The following is a 20,690-nucleotide window of genomic DNA, read 5'->3' on the forward strand; positions in this document are numbered from 1 at the left end:
GATAATATTTGTGTCCTCTAGAAAGGGTATGTGGGACTTGGTTTGCCACATACCTCACCAGGCCTGTGTCATAATATTTTGTGTCACTTGTCACCTTCTGTAGGCATTTGATACTGTATGAATACTAAAAAATTTATGAAAATTTAAAATAAAACATTTTTATTCTTGTGCTATTTTGATAGTGATGACTCTGATGATAAATGTTTTAATTTTTATTTAATTTATTAAATTCCTAATAAATGACATAATTTTTGAGTAGTAGTGGCTTGAGCCCTGAGTATTTAATTAATAACCCCTAATATTCTAGCATGACTCCAAAGCTTAATCATGCAAGTAATGTTAATTCTTCTTCTCTTCCCCTAAAAGGAATCTGCAGAAGTTTCCACAGAGGTAATTTTCATCCAAATAAAATAAAATTAATACCACTTAGTAGTGTTTTATTTTTGTGTATTTTTATACAAATTAATTTTTTTCTTACCAGGAAGTTAAGCACACTGTGGACCAAAAGCACTACGTAAAACAACTGGTAAATTTCTCATATAAATTATAATTTCAAGTAAAACATCTTATTTTGGCTGTTTCTTCTCTCAAATATTCACACAATTCCTTATATCCCATTAAGAAATTTATCGGCCGGCCCAGTGGCTCATGCCTGTAATCCCAGCACTTTGGGAGGGCGAGGTGGGTGGTTCGCGAGGTCAAGAGATCGAGACCATTCTGGCCAACATGGTGAAACCCTGTTCTACTAAAAATACAAAAATTAGCTGGGCGTGGTGGCGCGTGCCTGTAATCCCAGCTACTCAGGAGGCTGAGGCAGGAGAATAGCTTGAACCAGGGAGGCGGAGGTTGCAGTGAGCCGAGATCACGCCACTGCATTCTAGCCTGGTGACGGAGCAAGACTCTATCTCAAAAAAAAAAAAAAAAAAAAAGAAAGAAAGAAATGTATCCCCAATTTGTAGGGGTCTATTTTTTGCTATTTTTGTTGCTCTGATTTCTGGCTATTATTTTTGTCAAATCAATGTGGATTTATATTTTAAGAAACATGAGTATTGAGAAATTACCCACTGATTTTGGAGGAGTTACAAATTTCAGAAAGTTTGTTGCAAGTTTAAATTACCTAAGTTAGATACGAGTGCAGTTAAAGTATCACATTATTACGCACTCAACTTCTCTTTGACGACGGGATCTTAGATGAATACCTGAAGTGTAAACATTCTCAAGCTACAGGAGGTCATATAATCTACGGGTCCCCAAACCACAGGGGTACCGGTACTGGTCCTTGGCCAGTTAGGAACAACGCAGTACAGCAGGAGGTGAGCTGCAAGCAAGCTAGCACTAGCCTGAGCTCCGCCTCCTGTCAGATCAGCTGTGGCATTAGATTCTCAGGAGAGCGAACCCTATTGTGAACTGCGCATGCGAGGGATCTAGGTTGTGTGCTCCTTATGAGAATCTTTCTAATCTTTCTAATGCCTGATGATCTGAGGTAGAACAGTTTTATCCCAAAACCATACCCCCGCCCCCATCCGTGGAAAAATTGTCCTCTACAAAACCGGTCCTTGATGTCAAAAAGGTTGGGGACTCCTGATGTAATACATCCTCTGCCGACTAGAGAAGTTTGCTGCATGTGTAGGGAAAGCGCATAGATTTTGGTGTCAGGCAACTTGTATCCCAACTCCAGCTGCACGAGTTATTACTTAACCTCTCCAAGCTCCAGTTTCCTTAACTGAAAATACGGAGAGCTGCATTAACCCTGCAAGATTGTATTAGATGATATACATTTAATTTATACAAAAATTGCTTGGAACACAGTAAATTCATCTAAAAAAATGGACAATTATCTTATTTCAACACAGAACACACATGCTTTCTAAAACCTTTATAATAGAAACACCTGTTTTTGAACACTTAAAAATGGAATGCTCCAAATAAAACCTGTCTTTTTAGGAATTTAGATCGTTACTAACTTCCACGTTGCTATAAATATCTTTCTTACATTTTGTCAAAATACTTCCAGTAACATTCTCATTTTGTACCTCTCTTAACGTAACCATGATTGGATTCATCCAACAATTCTAAAGACCTGTTGACTTCCTACACACACTTATTTTTCACTCTCTATTAAATGAAAATTCTCCTGAGGAAAAAAATGCTATTGTGGTTTTATATTTAATCCCTAAAAAATAATCTTTGTAAAATCAGTTCAAAGGCTCCGGAACTTACTAGAATACTTAGTTACTAGGCAAACTTCTCGTTATAGTTTAACAGATATAATCCTACGTGGTAAGTAATGCTCAGATAGTTTAAGCAATTTGATCAGGGTCGTGGATTCCAGTGCCCTGGGTAAAGAGAATTAAAGTTCAGTTCTGACTGCAAAGACCAGACTAACTTCCAACACACATGGAAAAGGAATAAGTTGAGACGTACCTTGTGATTTTTTTTTTCTTTTCCTTTCTTAAACATACTTTTTTTTCCCCCCACATAGATAATTTTCTCCCGTGGTCTTTCTTAATTTGATAATTTTTAAATTCTGCAATTGACTATAAATGTAGACACAGTTAAGGTAATTTTTATGTATGTAAACTATTCTTTTTCTAAGCAAATTTGCCACCACTTATAAATTTTCTAATTAAAGTTCTAATTCATTCAGTTTTGCTAACATTTGCTTTGACTCATGAAGATATAAAATGTTGGAATAAATATTCATAGTTTCCTTTCTCTCTAGAACAAAATCAATCCATTTTATCAGAAGTGGAACTTCCTCCCATTCTTCAGGTTCCTTATCAGCATCAGATTGTTATAAACCCAGGGGATCAGCGTAAGACAAGTGTCTACCCCTTTGTTCCCACTCTAGTAAGTTTTGCATTTTTAAGAGGCAAGGGGTACAGGACAAAAATATATACAGTGGCCAGGCACAGTGGCTCAGGCCTGTAATCCCAGCACCTTGGGAGGCCGAGGCAGGAGGATCACGTGAGGAGGGGAGTTCGGGACCATCCTGGCCATCATGGTGAAACCCTGTCTCTACTAAAAATACAAAGATCAGCTGCGGGTGGTGGCGCGTGCCTGTAATCCCAGCCACTTGGAAGGCTAAGCCAGGAGAATCACCTGAACCAGGGAGTTGGAGGTTGCAGTGAGCCAAGATCCGCCACTGCACTCCAGCCTGGCAACAGAGCGAGACTCCCTCTCAAAAAAAAATACAGTAACTAGAGGCAAAATACACCCAAAAGTTCTAACTTTAAAAGTAAGACAGTCCAAATACAATAACAAATAACAATAGTAGCAATAGTGACAATTAAGTACTAATTTAATTTAAATTTAACATACATGTCCTAAGTATTTGCTCATATATCATTTCACTTGGTCCTTCAAATAATTCTTTCATGTAGGGGGTGGATAGAAACCAGTATCTTCATTTAACAAGGAAATGTAATATGGGGAAATGTAAGGAAGTGCTTGTTCAAACGCCAAGTCACCATTTCCATTCTGTTTCATTAAATGAATTTGTCTTAAGGAAGTTTTTCTAATATGAGCAATGAATAACACAAGTTCTCCTCAGCCTTTTCATCAGATCATAAAATTAAAGCTTTTTTGTCTTGTTACAGGACCAGTAAATATAACCACCCAATAAAAAGCCTAGTTTAATTTCCCTTACTTCATCTCCAGGAATAATTAAAAGTCCAAAGAAAGGGAAAAATAACAATTTTATAAGTAATTAAACATACTATTTATATTTTTTAAGGAAATCTGCCGGCATCTCTCGGAAAGTAAGTACAAACCACTTATATTAAATGTATTTAAAGAATTATTTTTTATTTATCTATTATGACTTGCTTTTTATTTAGAACAATGTGTTATTTATTTTGTGGAAATATAAGGAGGAAAAGGATGTAGTTATACATATCAGTCAGGTAAAATATATTTATGTATTTACTGGTTCATTGATGAAATATGTCTTAGATGCATGTACATTATTTTTTACCAATCTTATTCCTTATAAGTATCTTTTTAAATAAGTATGAAAGAGGTAATGAATGGATGTCAAGAGGGTCCCAAGAAAATATACTTGTGTGCCATTTGTGAACCACATTGTCAAAGTTAGATATTCCTGAAAAGATTTCTTGTTAGTTTTCCATCACCTGTCACCAGTTGGTTGCAAAAGTTTGTCATCAAATGCTAGACTGGAACTATATTCTTCTTGAATCAGTAGATACATATTTTTTTTTATTTCTTTCCAAGAATAAAGCCCCTCACTCCAAACCTATGAGGACCCTCACTCCAAAACCTAAAAGATGAAACAATTTAATGACCCTGTATTTGAGAAAACCAATAGTCAAGCACATTTGGAAACAGTATATAGTATCAACTCATATAATAAATAACATGATTTTTTGTATTCTTTAAACTTATTTACTATATTAACTTAAATTTGTCATTGCTAATATAGATTATTATTTCATTGTTAGAATATAAATTAAAAATATTCTGTATATAAAAAATATGACAGTTTTAGTTCGGCATAAAGATTCTGCTATTTACATAGGGAAGCGCTGCAGAGTTAATTTGTTAACAGACCTGGGACTGTGTTCCTATACCAATGAACAGACACCAAAGGTGCTATCATCTTGCTCTACCTCCCTTCCTTTTTGCCCCATTGATATAGGAAGGCTAGTTTCTGTTTTCATATTAGCCTGTAATTTTTTTTTCATTTTTTTTATTATTATTATTATAGTTTAGGTTTTAGGGTACATGTGCACAATGTGCAGGTTTGTTACATATGTATCCATGTGCCATGTTGTTTTGCTGCACCCATTAACTCCTCATTTAGCATTAGGTATATCTCCTAATGCTGTCCCTCCCCCCTCCCCCCACCCCACAACAGTCCCCCGAGTGTGATGTTCCCCTTCCTGTGTCCATGAGTTCTCATTGTTCAATTCCCACCTATGAATGAGAACATGCGGTGTTTGGTTTTTTGTCCTTGAGATAGTTTACTGAGAATGATGGCTTCCAGCTTCATCCATGTCCCTCCAAAGGACATGAACTCATCATTTTTTATGGCTGCATAGTATTCCATGGCATATATGTGCCACATTTTCTTAATCCAGTCTATCGTTGTTGGACATTTGGGTTGGTTCCAAGTCTTTGCTATTGTGAATAGTGCCGCAATAAACATACGTGTGCATATGTCTTTATAGCAGCATGATTTATAGTCCTTTGGGTATATACCCAGTAATGGGATGGCTGGGTCAAATGGTATTTCTAGTTCTAGATCCCTGAGGAATCACCACACTGACTTCCACAATGGTTGAACTAGTTTACAGTCCCACCAACAGTGTAAAAGTGTTCCTATTTCTCCACATCCTCTCCAGCACCTGTTGTTTCCTGACTTTTTAATGATGGCCGTTCTAACTGGTGCGAGATGGTATCTCATTGTGGTTTTGATTTGCATTTCTCTGATGGCCAGTGATGATGGGCATTTTTTCATATGTTTTTTGGCTGCATAAATATCTTCTTTTGAGAAGTGTCTGTTCATGTCCTTTGCCCACTTTTTGATGGGGTTGTTTGTTTTTTTCTTGTAAATTTGTTTGAGTTCATTGTAGATTCTGGATATTAGCCCTTTGTCAGATGAGTAGGTTGCAAAAATTTTCTCCCATTCTGTAGGTTGCCTGTTCACTCTGATGGTAGTTTCTTTTGCTGTGCAGAAGCTCTTTAGTTTAATTAGATCCCATTTGTCAATTTTGGCTTTTGTTGCCATTGCTTTTGATGTTTTAGACATGAAGTCCTTGCCCACGCCTATGTCCTGAACGGTATTGCCTAGGTTTTCTTGTAGAAGTTTAATGGTTTTATGTCTAACATTTAAGTCTTTAATCCATCTTGAATTAATTTTTGTATAAGGTGTAAGGAAGTGATCCAGTTTCAGCTTTCTACATTTGGCTAGCCAGTTTTCCCAGCACCATTTATTAAATAGGGAATCCTTTCCCCATTTCTTGTTTTTGTCAGGTTTGTCAAAGATCAGATACTTGTAGATATGTGGCATTATTTCTGAGGCCTCTGTTCTGTTCCATTGATCTATGTCTCTGTTGTGGTACCAGTACCATGCTGTTTTGGTTACTGTAGCCTTGTAGTATAGTTTGAAGTCAGATAGCATGATACCTCCAGCTTTGTTCTTTTGCTTAGGATTGACTTGGCGATGCGGGCTCTTTTTTGGTTCCATAGGAACTTTAAAGTAGTTTTTTCCAATTCTGTGAAGAAAGTCATTGGTAGCTTGATGGGGATGGCATTCAATCTATAAATTACCTTGGGCAGTATGGCCATTTTCACGATATTGATTCTTCCAACCCATGAGCATGGAATGTTCTTCCATTTGTTTGTATCCTCTTTTATTTCACTGAGCAGTGGTTTGTAGTTCTCCTTGAAGAGGTCCTTCACATCCCTTGTGAGTTGGATTCCTAGGTATTTTATTCTCTTTGAAGCAATTGTGAATGAGAGTTCACTCATGATTTGGCTCCCTGTTTGTCTGTGATTGTGGTACAAGGATGCTTGTGATTTTTGTACATTGATTTTGTATCCTGAGACTTTGCTGAAGTTGCTAATCAGCTTAAGGAGATTTTGGGCTGAGACAGTGGGGTTTTCTAGATATACAATCATGTCATCTGCAAACAGGGACAATTTGACTTCCTCTTTTCCTAATTGAATACGCTTTATTTCCTTCTCCTGCCTGATTGCCCTGGCCAGAACGTCCAGCACTATGTTGAATAGGAGTGGTGAGAGAGGGCATCCCTGTCTTATGCCAGTTTTCAGAGGGAATGCTTCCAGTTTTTGCCCATTCAGTATGATATTGGCTGTGGGCTTCTCATAGATAGCTCTTATTATTTTGAGATACATCTCATCAATACCTAATTTATTGAGAGTTTTTAGCATGAAGGGTTGTTGAATTTTGTCAAAGGCCTTTTCTGCATCTATTGAGATAATCATGTGGTTTTTGTCTTTGGTTCTGTTTATATGCTGGATTACATTTATTGATTTGTGTATGTTGAACCAGCCTTGCATCCCAGGGATGAAGCCCACTTGATCATGGTGGATAAGCTTTTTGATGTGCTGCTGGATTCGGTTTGCCAGTATTTTATTGAGGATTTTTGCATCAATGTTCATCAAGGATATTGGTCTGAAATTCTCTTTTTTGGTTATGTCTCAGCCAGGCTTTGGTATCAGGACAATGCTGGCCTCATAAAATGTGTTAGGGAGGATTCCCTCTTTTTCTATCGATTGGAATAGTTTCAGAAGGAATGGTACCAGTTCCTCCTTGTACCTCTGGTAGAATTCAGCTGTGAATCCATCAGGTCCTGGACTCTTTTTGGTTGGTAAGCTACTGATTATTGCCACAATTTCAGAACCTGTTATTGGTCTATTCAGAGATTCAACTTCTTCCTGGTTTAGTCTTGGGAGGGTGTATTTGCCGAGGAATTTATCCATTTCTTCTAGATTTTCTAGTTTATTTGCATAGAGGTGTTTGTAGTATGCTCTGATGGTAGATTGTATTTCTGTGGGATCGGTGGTGATATCCCCTTTTTCATTTTTTATTGCATCTATTTGATTCTTCTCTCTTTTCCTCTTTATTAGTCTTGCTAGTGATCTATCAATTTTGTTGATCTTTTCAAACAACCAGGTCCTGGATTCATTAATGTTTTGAAGGGTTTTTTGTGTTTCTATTTCCTTCAGTTCTGCTCTGATTTTAGTTATTTCTTGCCTTCTGCTAGCTTTTGAATGTGTTTGCTCTTGCTTTTCTAGTTCTTTTAATTGTGATGTTAGGGTGTCAATTTTGGATGTTTCCTGCTTTCTCTTGTGGGCATTTGGTGCTATAAATTTCCCTCTACACACTGCTTTGAATGTGTCCCAGAGATTCTGGTATGTTGTGTCTTTGTTCTCGTTGATTTCAAAGAACATCTTTATTTCCGCCTTCATTTCATTATGTACCCAGTAGTCATTCAGGAGCAGGTTGTTCAGTTTCCATGTAGTTGAGCGGTTTTGAGTGAGTTTCTTAATCCTGAGTTCTAGTTTGATTGCACTGTGGTCTGAGAGACAGTTTGTTATAATTTCTGTTCTTTTACATTTGCTGAGGAGAGCTTTACTTCCAACTATGTGGTCAATTTTGGAATAGGTGTGGTGTGGTGCTGAAAAAAATGTATATTCTGTTGATTTGGGGTGGAGAGTTCTGTAGATGTCTATTAGGTCCACTTTGTTTAGAGCTGAGTTCAATTCCTGGATATTCCTGTTAACTTTCTGTCTCGTTGATCTGTCTAATGTTGACAGTGGGGTGTTAAAATCTCCCATTATTATTGTGTGGGAGTTTAAGTCCCTTTGTAGGTCACTCAGGACTTGCTTTATGAATCTGGGTGCTCCTGTATTGGGTGCATATATATTTAGGACAGTTAGCTCTTCTTGTTGAATTGATCCCTTTACCATTATGTAATGGCCTTCTTTGTCTCTTTTGATCTTTGTTGGTTTAAAGTCTATTTTATCAGAGACTAGGATTGCAACCCCTGCCTTTTTTTGTTTTCCATTTGCTTGATAGCTCTTCCTCCATCCCTTTATTTTGAGTCTATGTGTGTCTCTGCAGGTGAGATGGGTTTCCTGAATACAGCACACTGATGGGTCTTGACTCCTTATCCAGTTTGCCAGTCTGTGTCTTTTAATTGGAGCACTTAGCCCATTTACATTTAATGTTAATATTGTTATGTGTGAATTTGATCCTGTCATTATGATGTTAGTTGGTTATTTTGCTCATTAGTTGATGCAGTTTCTTCCTAGCCTCGATGGTCTTTACAATTTGGCATGTTTTTGCAGGGGCTGGTACCAGTTATTCCTTTCCATGTTTAGTGCTTCCTTCAGGAGCTCTTTTAGGGCAGGCCTGATGGTGACAAAATCACTCAGCATTTGCTTGTCTATAAAGTATTTTATTTATCCTTCACTTATGAAGCTTAGTTTGGCTGGATATGAAATTCTGGGTTGAAAATTCTTTTCTTTAAGAATGTTGAATATCGGCCCCCACTCTCTTCTGGCTTGTAGAGTTTCTGCCGAGAGATCAGCTGTTAGTCTGATGGGCTTCCCTTTGTGGGTAACCCGACCTTTCTCTCTGGCTGCCCTTAACATTTTTTCCTTCATTTCAACTTTGGTGAATCTGACAATTATGTGTCTTGGAGTTGCTCTTCTCGAGGAGTATCTTTGTGGCGTTCTCTGTATTTCCTGAATCTGAATGTTGGCCTGCCTTGCTAGATTGGGGAAGTTCTCCTGGATAATATCTTGCAGAGTGTTTTCCAACTTGGTTCCATTCTCCCCGTCATTTTCAGGTACACCAATCAGACGTAGGTTTGGTCTTTTCACATAGTCCCAAATATCTTGGAGGATTTGTTCGTTCCTTTTTATTCTTTTTTCTCTAAACTTCCCTTCTCGCTTCATTTCATTCATTTCATCTTCCATCACTGATACCCTTTCTTCCAGTTGATTGCATCTGCTACCGAGGCTTCTACAATCTTCGCGTAGTTCTCGATACATGGCTTTCAGCTCCATCAGCTCCTTTAAGCCCTTCTCTCCATTGATTATTCCAGTTATCCATTCGTCTAATTTTTTTTCAAACTTTTTAACTTCTTTGCTATTGTTTTGAATTTCCTCCTGTAGCTTGGAGTAGTTTGATCTTCTGAAGCCTTCTTCTCTCAGCTCGTCAAAGTCATTCTCCGTCCAGCTTTGTTCTGTTGCTGGTGAGGAACTGCGTTCCTTTGGTGGAGGAGAGGTGCTCTGCTTTTTAGAGTTTCCAGTTTTTCTGCTCTGTTTTTTCCCCATCTTTGTGGTTTTATCTACTTTTGGTCTTTGATGATGGTGATGTACAGATGGGTTTTTAGTGTGGATGTCCTTTCTGTTTGTTAGTTTTCCTTCTACCAGACAGGACCCTCAGCTGCAGGTCTGTTGGAGTTTCCTAGAGGTCCACTCCAGACCCTCTTTGGCTGGGTGTCAGCAGCGGTGGCTGCAGAACAGTGGATTTTTGTGAGACCACAAATTCAGCTGTCTGATAGTTCCTCTGGAAGTTTTGTCTCAGAGGAGTACCCGGCCGAGTGAGGTGTCAGTCTGTCCCTACTAGGAGGTGCCTCCCAGTTAGGCTGCTCAGGGATCAGGGACCCACTTTAGGAGGCAGTCTGTCCGTTCTCAGATCTCCAGCTGCGTGCTGGGAGAACCACTACTCTCTTCAAAGCTGTCAGTCAGACAGGGACATTAAAGTCTGCAGAGGTTCCTGCTGACTTTTTGTTTGTCTGTGCCCTGCCCCCAGAGGTGGAGCCTACAGAGGCTAGCAGGCCTCCTTGAGCTGTGGTGGGCTCCACCCAGTTCGAGGTTCCTGGCTGCTTTGTTTACCTAAGCAAGCCTGGGCAATGGTGGGCACCCCTCCCCCAGCCTCGCTGCGGCCTTGCAGTTTGATCTCAGACTGCGGTGCTAGCAATCAGCGAGACTCTGTGGGCATAGGACCCTCCAAGCCGGGTGCGGGACACAATCTCCTGGTGTGCCGTTTTCCAGGCCCATTGGAAAAGCGCAGTATTAGGGTGGGACTGACCCAATTTTCCAGGTGCCATCTGTTACCCCTTTCTTTGACTAGGAAAGGGAACTCCCTGACCCCTTGTGCTTCCCGAGTGAGGCAATGCCTCGCCCTGCTTCGGCTCACGCACAGTGCACTGCACTGGCTGTCCTGCACCCACTGTTTGGCACTCCCTAGTGAGATGAACCCGGTACCTTAAACAGAAATGCAGAAATCACCCGCCTTCTGTGTCGCTCAGGCTGGTAGCTGTAGACCGGAGCTGTTCCTATTTGGCCATCTTGGCTCCATGCAGCCTGTAATTTCTAAGGGAAAGTAGTAGATCTTAATTTGATACTAATGGAGAGTTTGATAAATAGGAAACAGGAAGATTTCAGTGTTTTGTAAACATCTGCATTTTTCTTAAAGAAAGAATTATTGAATTTATCTAAGTTTTATAGGGATGTTTGAACACATAAAAATTTAAAAACACTTACTGAGATATATCCTCACTATCAGAATTAAGATATTTTACACTTTTGCCAATAATATGGAAGCATGGCAGATGATGTGTATGTGAGAGTATATGCATCTATATGCATAAGTATATCTATATATCTTTCTTAGAATACATATTTGAAACTGATTTTTCCCTTATGCTACAGTACTGATGATCACCAAAAAATTGAAAACATATGAAATCAGTGATAATGAAAACAAACAACTACTTTTGTCCTAATTTTATGAATAATCAAGTAAAGGAGGTTTAAACTTGCATGAATCAACTAACCAAACTAAATTTGCCAGTTCCCATGAGAAATGGAAGCCTAATCAGTTAGTGGTTTTCATTCTTTCTTAAAATTTTTTCAGTTAATTCCACTGTATACATCTTCACTGATACATCTTCATAGTTTCCTATTGATAAATGTTGTTTCTATTTTTTAAATTATAAAAATAACATACTAATATTCTAATAACTTATACATATATGAATATATTAATAGGATAAACTCCTAAAAGTGAAATTTTTGAGTTAGAGGATATGTAAATGAAATTTTTATACTATTTTTATCACAAACTTTAATACCATAAATTAATATGTAACACATAGGTAACTACAAATTATGAGTATTGTAATTAATACTTATAGTTCTATATTTTATAACAGTTTTATTTCACACATATATGATCCTAAACACTATTTAATTTTGCGTGTGTTTATTTCTCTTTAGAACATTCATTTTAGACAATAACATTACTTTTAATAAAGTTAATATATTAAGTAATAAATTGCTTTTAGCACACAGTAAGTTATAGTTAATGTTAGACTCTGAATATGACAAGATGATATCAGAAAGATCCCAAGGGACTTATTTCCTGTTGAAAATCTCCTTCAAGTAACTCATATTAGCATTTAGATTGGGCTTCATTTCTTTTAAGAAGCATACACACCCTGAATTTCAAAGTAGTTTCTCTATGTAGTTTGGTTTGTTTTTGAGATTTACAAGGAGTATCATACTTTATGTAGCCTCCTTGGTGTTGCATTTTTCACTCAATATATTTCTAGCATGTTTATCCATATTGTCACTTTATCCATATTGTCACAGCAGGTATAATCTACCTATTTACGCTGCTGATGATATTCCACAGTTCAGTCCTCTATTGCCCTATCCTTAGAAGGCATTTGGGTTGTTTAGGTTTAGTATATTTATTTTTAGTTTTGGTAGGTATTTTCAAACTATTTTTCCTTGAGGTGAAATAAAATTTTTTTCCAACCACTAATAAATGGGAATTTACGTAGCTTTTTGCCCGAGTGGTTGGCATTTCTGATACAACACTCTAGATCTCGAAGCAGTTTTAGAAACTCATTCATGGGCATTATGCAAGAGAGATCAGAAAGAGACCTCTGCTCCAGGCAGGCCTCAGTGGGAGCAGTGACAACCCAAGACCACCCCATCAGACAATGCCAATCTGGGAGGTTTATAGATAGCTGATAGATTTATTTTCTAACCCGGCAAGATCTCCACAGCATGATTTTTCATCTTGGATAGTTTTCTGAGTTTGTTACAGGGACAATTGAAGAGATTTTTCTGCCTCTGAAGGTATTCATTGTGACACAGAGAAAAAAAATAAAGTCAGACTTGACACTGAGGTAAGAAGCAAGGAGGAGGTCAGGTCCTAAAAAGAAATCTTGCCTGTGGTCAGCAAAGAGGCAGCAGGGTGTCTGAGACAGCCTTCGCCCTACCCTTGGACAGAGAGGGAATTTCTTGTAGAAGGGGAGGAAAAGAGAGATCAGAGTCCAGACTTGTTGTTAATGATCCTCCAAAGGGCATTGCTTCTCCGAATCCAGATCCTCTCTGGGAAGGGAATCTTCTAAATTAGTTTTTTGTTTTCCTGTGAGTTTTTATTCTTGTAAACTTTTAAACTTTTCAATTTGTTTTTTCCCCTTTCCTGTTCTCTAGCCAAGCTATTATTTATATAATATTTTTCCTGAAATTATGCTTTTTAAAAACTTGTTATTGCTAATAATAAGAAATGTTAGGCCGGGCGTGGTGGCTCACGACTTTGGGAGGCCAATGTGGGTGGATCACCTGATGTCGGGAGTTCAAGACTAACCTGGCCAATATGGTGAAACCCCATCTCTACTAAAAAAATACAAAAATTAGCCAGGTATGGTGGCGGGTGCCTGTAATCCAAACTACTCGGGAGGCTGAAGCAGGAGAATCACTTGAACCAAGGGGGCGATGGTTGCAGTGAGCCAAGAGAGTATGGTTGCACTCCAGCCTGGGTGACAAGAGAGAGACTCTATCTAAAAAATTTAAAAAAAATAAAAAATAAAAATAAAAGGAATGTTATATATACTTCACTCAACTCACAAGTTTGAATACATATATATATGTTTTAAATAAACATGCAATTATTAAAATTATTTAAATGAGTTGCCTAAAAGCATGTGCTTTCTCAATTACTCTTGTGAAATATTCATTCGTTCAATTATTATTTATTTAAGAAATACTGTATTTAGCAAATACTATGTCCCTTACATTTTCCAGAACTTAGAGATAAAAAAGTGATTAAAAGAAGCATTACAGATAATTTATTTTTATTCTTCTTCTTTATAAAAGAGTAGTTTTTCTCCATACATCCAAGAGGCAATTATGTATAATCAATACACTGAGAACAATGTGTCTACTTCTTGTTTTATTCATTTAAGGAAACACCAAAAAAAACTGTTAATATGGTAAAATATTGTTTCTATATGAAGCTGTATTTGATTCATATTTCTAAAAACTAAACATTAAAATATTAATACTCCTGAAATTCTCCTCTTTTAATAAAATTGAGTGATATTTTAGTTTACTTAAAAATCCTCTTTACTTCTTAACTGTGATTTTCTCAATTGACCTTAATTTTTTTCAGTCAAGACCTTCCAGGTTAGCAAGATCTCTCCACTTAGCCTAAGTATTCTGTTTTTTGCTGCTTCTTTCTTTCTTTTTTTTTTTTTATTTCTACCATTTTTTGAACTGAGAATTTTATTGCAATTAATATTTTTCACCTGTCATAATAATTCCTTTGTTGTAATATAAAAAAGATCTTTTGTCCACAAATATTAAGAATATACTGCTAAGTATTCAATTGCCCTGATTCTAAAATTTTGACTATTATACTTTTTATTTCTCAAATAATGTTCCAGTAGGTTATCTCTGGTGAGGAAAATGATAATTTTAAAATCAAACAATTAACAAATTCATTGAGAAATACTCTGTTTCTTGCTGTTGACTAATTATTTTAAGTAAATTAGGTGTTATGCTATTGACATATCGAATGGAAACAAAGGAAAACCCTTGTAAAAAATACACAGACTCAAAGTCATTTTAGAGGTCTGGAATGAACCATCTACATGGTCAAGAGTAGCTGTTCTATCACACACTTTCAGATAATATATGTCTGAACTCTGTTCCATTGGAAAAATGAATTTTTAAAATAAGCCAGCCAAGTTATTAGCCATAATCAGGATTCTGGCAGTTGCCTTCACTGTAGTTTAATATCATTTAGGAGTTGAATACTGGACTGGGTTATAAGTTATGTAAATCACAGGTTCAGGGAACACCCACTGTGGGAGATCACAATTGGAAAGTGTCTTCAGAATATGAAGTATAAATTGTGGCACAGGATCTTGTGACCTGGGGCCCAAAACAAGCAAGATCTTCCTTCTTAGTGCCTTGAGAAGCATGCTTTACCCTTTCTCTCCACCTCAAACTGTGGGCCTATGGACACTAATATAAAAAACACTGGTCCTCCAAGAAAGAACATGCAGACTTTGCCACACACCTCAGTAGGCTTAATTATTTTTCCTCTCTCTCTCTGTCTCTCTCTCTCTCTCTTTTGCACCTGCCCATATAGAAATTTGATATTATATGGACAATGTGGGTAAATGGAAAATATGAAATAAAATGTATTTTAAGTCAGGTACCATTATGTTGACACAGGATATGTCCTTTTAATGAATACTTACATTCATTTAATTCAGAACAGATTTCTATAAAGTAGGACTTTGTTTCTTGGTAGTAACAGCTTGGCCCTGAATTATTAAAATAATTAGCCTTAATTCTATATTATTATGATGTGGACAAAAATTACTATTGGGTTATCCAAGTGAGGTTATTTTTTCATTTTCTTTCCCTAAGGAATCAACTGAAGTATTCACCAAGGTAAGTAAGTTTTGTTCAAACAAAATTAATAAAATATAATCTCAAAACATTTTCTTCTGTATTTTATGACCATTTATTTTTGTTATTAACAGAAAACTGAGCTGACTGAAGAAGCAAAGAATTATCAAAAACATCTGGTAAATTTTCCATACAAACATAGCACAATTAGGCTTTACTTGGAAACAGCCAAGTTGCAATCCTCTTGACAAAAAAAAAAAATACTATGCTTACCAAGTTCTAATTTTTATAAAACTTTCTTATACTTTTAAAAATGGTTACAGAAGCACTCCCCAACTGTACCACTTATATTATTGCTAAGTATCCACCCAACAATTATTCCATGGCAATTCTAAAATTCCATTGATTTTCCACTTCGTAAAAATGAGAACTTAGCCTAAAAGAAGATGCCACTGTATTTAATTCCAACTTAAATCCCTACAGCACTCTGTGGCTAAGTCTATATAGATAAATAGAACATTGAAGAGGGGCATATGTACTCATAATAAAATATATGGGAGACATTATGCAAATAAAGTGCTCATTTACTTCTACAAGATAAATAACACTCAGAGATTAACTGGCTCAGTGTCACAGATTCCACTAAGTTAAATCACACATTCTATATGACTCTGAGGACCAGGGTTTTCCTACCAGAAATAGAAAATAAACCACAACTGGGGACACTTATCTTAGTCGAGAAATTATCTTCTTGCTTTCTTACATGTATTTTTAATTTTATTTTTCCTTGTTTTTGATTTCTTTCACGCAAGCACTGTGGCTTTGGGGTCTGAATTAACCAAATAATTTTCTTACTTCTACAGTTAATTCTATAAATGTAAGCATAGAGTTAATTTTCTATGAATAAATTTTCCTTTAATTAGGTTCATTTGGTAAAATGTAGAATTTATCCAAATAATGTTTAGATTCATTTGGTTATGTTCAGGTCTTTCTGATTCATGGGATATTGAGATAATTATTTATATATTTTTCTAGAACAAAATCAACCAAAATTATCAGTTCACCTTGCCGCAATATGTAAAAGCTGTTTATCAATATCACAAAATTATGAAACCATGGAAAAACATGAAGACAAATGCTTACCAAGTTATCCCCACTCTGGTGAGTGCTCTTTTTTTATTTGCAACTTAAAAATAGTTATCTTTTGTGCTAAAAGTAAGCTAGGGGGATGAAATTGACATAATCCCAATAAACCCAAGTAGAAGCTGAAACAAATAAAAATGCCTAAGCTAGAAATTAAATAACAAATCACATAATGCAAATACAGCATAATAAAAATAATAATGTTACAAAAGTAGATGAAATTGTAAAAAGTAGCTGGACCAAGTTCTAGTTAACATTTATCCTTTATCTTATTTAAAAAAAAAGAGAGATTTGACCTAGGGAACATTTCTTCTAACATGAAGAATGAATGAGAGAACAGGACATTGAACCCAGAGAACTAAAATGTATTATAAACAACATGGGTTTTGGAATCAGAAGACCTAATATAAATAGGCTTTTGAACTTAGGCAAGTCACATCATTTCTCTGGATATTTTTAAATATGATTTAGTTTTTTAGATACGCATGTAGCATTTAAAAGTGTCTTCCATATAATTTTAGAAAAATCAGAATTTAGTACCTCTGATTTGCATATGAGATGGAGATTTGTTCCTATACATTTTTAAAATAAAATTATTCATTTTTTTCTCTTTTCTCTTCAAAGAGGGATTTTTAAGATTCTTGAATTAACTGCTTCTACTTTACTTTGGTAAGTGCCTTTCAGCCTAGAGTTTAAGCAATAACTTTTATGTGAAGAAAGTGATATTAAATAATATTATTAAGTAATATACTTTCAACTTTAATTAAATCATATTTTGGTTTATAAAGTGTTTTAAATTTTGCTTTCATCTTTTTGACTCACAAATGTAAGTTGTCTGTGTAATTTGCATGCATATTTCATAAATATTTTAAATATAAATTATAGTACATTTCCTCCAAAGAAGGAATGGCTCTGAGTGAAACTTGTCACAGGCATAGTGTTCACACAGATGATTTCCTGTCATCTTTGAGTTGTGCCAAGAAGTTCAGACCTGGCACTTTGGTTTGAGAAAAGATATGTAATATCAAGAGAGTTTCATACACAATTCAAGCCATTTAAGACAAATTTCCTGCATCATTGTCTCTGGAAAAATTAATGTTTTCTACAAAAAAAATTTTGCTTATTTTTTAAATTTCTCTCTTTGACAATTTATTCAATGGATTTAGAACCACGGTGGCAACTCAAGAAAATTGTAATGCCCTTTGTGTAGTCACATTTTATTTTTCTTATTTTGCTCTTACAGCATTCAGGTTTATCTCCTATTCTAGAATTCTGTCTCATTTAATTTAAACCTTTTGCTCTTTTTATATGTCCCAAACACAAATTTCTAACATGACAAAGTAGATTTCAAAACAATATGAATAATAATAGTAATAATAATTTATTAAGATCATATAGCGCACCAATTACAATTCTAAGCCCTTGCCTGTATTGACTAATTTAATGTTCATGAAAAACCTATGAAGTAGTTAATACCATCAGCTGATTTCTTTTGATAAGTTATTGCGGTACAGGTGGTATCTGGTTACATGAGTAAGTTCTTCAGTGGTGATTTGTGAGATCCTGCTGCACCCATCACCCGAGCAGTATAGACTGCACTGTATTTGTTGTCTTCTATGGCCCCCGCCTCACTCTTCCCCTCAAGTTCCCAAAGTCCATTGTACCATTCTTATGGCTTTGCATCCTCATAGATTAGCTCCCACATATCAGTGAGAACATACAATGTTTGGTTTTCCATTCCTGAGTTACTTCACGTAGAATAATAGTCCCCAGTCTCATCCACGTCCATGCAAATACAGTTAATTCATTCCTTTTTGTGGCTGAGTAGTATTCCATCATATATACATACCACAGTTTCTTTATCCACTCGTTGATTGATGGGCATTTGAGTTGGTTCCACGATTTTGCAATTGTGAATTGTGCTGCTATAAAGATGAGTATGCAAGTATCTTTTTCAAATAATGACTTCTTTTCCTCTGGATAGATGCCCAGTAGTGGGATTGCTGGATCAAATGGTAGCTCTACTTTTAGTTCTTTAAGGAATCTCCACACTGTTTTCCATAGTGGCTATACTAGTTTACATTCCCAACAGCGGTGTAGAAGTGTTCCCTGATCACCGCATCTATGCCAACATCTACTGTTTTTGATTCTTTGATTAGCAAATAAAAACATAAAATGGGGAAAGGACATGCTTTTCAACAAATGGTGCTGGTATAATTGGCTGGCCACATGTAGGAGAATGAAATTGGATCCTCATCTCTCACCCTACACAAAAATCAACTCAAGATGGGGACTTAAACCAAAGACCTGAAACTATAAAAATTCTGGAAGATTGGAAAAACCCTTCTAGACATTGGCTTAGGCAAGGATTTCACGACCAAAACCCCAAAAGCAAATGCAATAAAAACAAAGATAAGTAGCTGGGACCTAATTAAACTAAAGAGCTTTTGCACAGCAAAAGGAACAGTCAGTAGAGTAAACAGACAACCCACAGAGTGGGGAGAAAATCTTCACAATCTATACATCCAACAGAAGACTAATATCCAGAACCTACAACGAAGTCAGGCAAACCAGTAAGAACAAAACAAACAATCCCATCAAAAAGTGGGCTAAGGACACGAATAGACAATTCTCAAAAGAAGATGAACAAATGGCCAACAAACATATGAAAAAATGCTCAACATCACCAATGATCAAGGAAATACAAATCAAAATCACAATGCAATGCCACCTTATTCTTGCAAGAATGGCCATAATCAAAGTATCAGTTGATTTGAGATGAAGAACCTGAGGTGGAATGGAGGTTAAATAAATTGTTCATGATAATCCTGAGAAAATAAAAAAGCCAAAAAAAAAAAAAAATTGAATACAGATTTCCAGCCCTAGGGCTCAAACGCTCTACTACCAATGCCGAGCTGCACCTGAAAGGCCACGTTAAGGTTTTTTTGAGAGGATATTTTCTGACTTTGAGTACATTGTTACAAACTTGGTTTTCTTCTTTATTATGTTATTTTGCCCTTCCTAGTAATGAAAAAGGGTCAGGTAACTACACAAAGTAATCTCATGTGACAAAAATAATACCATAATTGTTGTGGATAAGAGCTAAAAATACAGTTGTGTTTTATAAATAGTAATATTTCTTACTGTCATTATTCACATATTTATTCCACTTTTTTTTTTTTTTTTGAGACGGAGTTTCACTGTTGTCGCCCAGGCTGGAGTGCAATGGCGCGATCTCAGCTCACTACAACCTCCGCCTCCCGGGTTCAAGCAATTCTCCTGTATCAGCCTCCAGAATAGCTGGGATTACAGGCGCCCGCCACCATGCCCTGCTAGTTTTGTAGTTTTTTTTTCAGTAGAGACAGGGTTTCAACGTGTTGGCAAGGCTGGTTTTGAACTCCTGACCTCAGGTGATCCACCCGTCTTGGCCTCCCAAAGTGCTGGGATTACAGGCATGAGCCATGGTGCCCCGCCTTATTCTACGTTTTTTAAAAAGCTTATCATATGGCCCATGATGTCAGAGACCTGAGAGATACAGAATTATGATACTAAATTTACCTTCATTAAGCCCTTTTCTGACAAAGACACAGAAATGACAATACAATGTGCTAACTGCTAATTAGAGATAGAAGGATATAATAATACAACAAGGTTAAGTGATGAATCAGAGATAAAATATAACACAGAAGGTATTGAATTGACAGAAAAATTACAAAAGAAACAGAGAAGCCAAAAAATGTACAGTGCCATTTGAAGAATTTAATTTTAAAATGATTTATTGAAATATATGACCCCAAAGTCATTATATGTAAAACATTATTTTACCAAAGTCTCCATTCCAATTAGATCAAAAAGCTTAAATTATAGGAAGCAGTAATATCTTATATGCCTAATAAGCAACTTAGGAAATAATAATTAAACTGTTCCTTCAAAATTGGCTGAAAATATACATATGTACCATTAATAAATAAAAATGCTATTTTTGTATGCTAGATCGAATAAGCTTGCTATTAACTGTCATTCATTAAACCGTTTAACTTTATCTTATCAGGAAACAATTTCTCCTTCTACCTCATAGACTATATTGACTCCATCAAGCATGAACACAGATAGTTATTAAAAATTTTATTATGTGCCATGAATTATCTTAAGCATGAGAAAATATTAGCTCATAATAGTTATAAATAACATTCTGCCAGACTAAGATGGACAACTGTGTGTGTTCTATACATAAACAAAAACTATCTTCTGTAATATATAAGTCCAGTATTGCTTTTTTTTTTTTTTTGCTTTTTTTTTTTAGGTTTGCCTGGAAAATCTACCTTTTA

At 36.1% G+C, this 20,690-nt stretch overlaps 1 long non-coding RNA gene across 1 annotated transcript; it reads left to right on the forward strand.

Moving 5' to 3' along the window:
* The first annotated feature begins 1,260 nt into the window (after positions 1-1,260).
* LOC100602079 lies at positions 1,261-20,498 on the forward strand. Its single transcript, XR_001113969.2, has 8 exons — positions 1,261-1,313; positions 3,737-3,761; positions 13,764-13,790; positions 15,238-15,261; positions 15,354-15,398; positions 16,255-16,380; positions 16,989-17,031; positions 20,414-20,498. It is a non-coding gene; the product is annotated as an uncharacterized LOC100602079 (long non-coding RNA).
* Positions 20,499-20,690: the final 192 nt, after the last annotated feature.

This window comes from Nomascus leucogenys, chromosome 9 (assembly GCF_006542625.1).
Source record: "Nomascus leucogenys isolate Asia chromosome 9, Asia_NLE_v1, whole genome shotgun sequence".
NCBI classification, from domain to species: Eukaryota; Metazoa; Chordata; class Mammalia; order Primates; family Hylobatidae; genus Nomascus; species Nomascus leucogenys.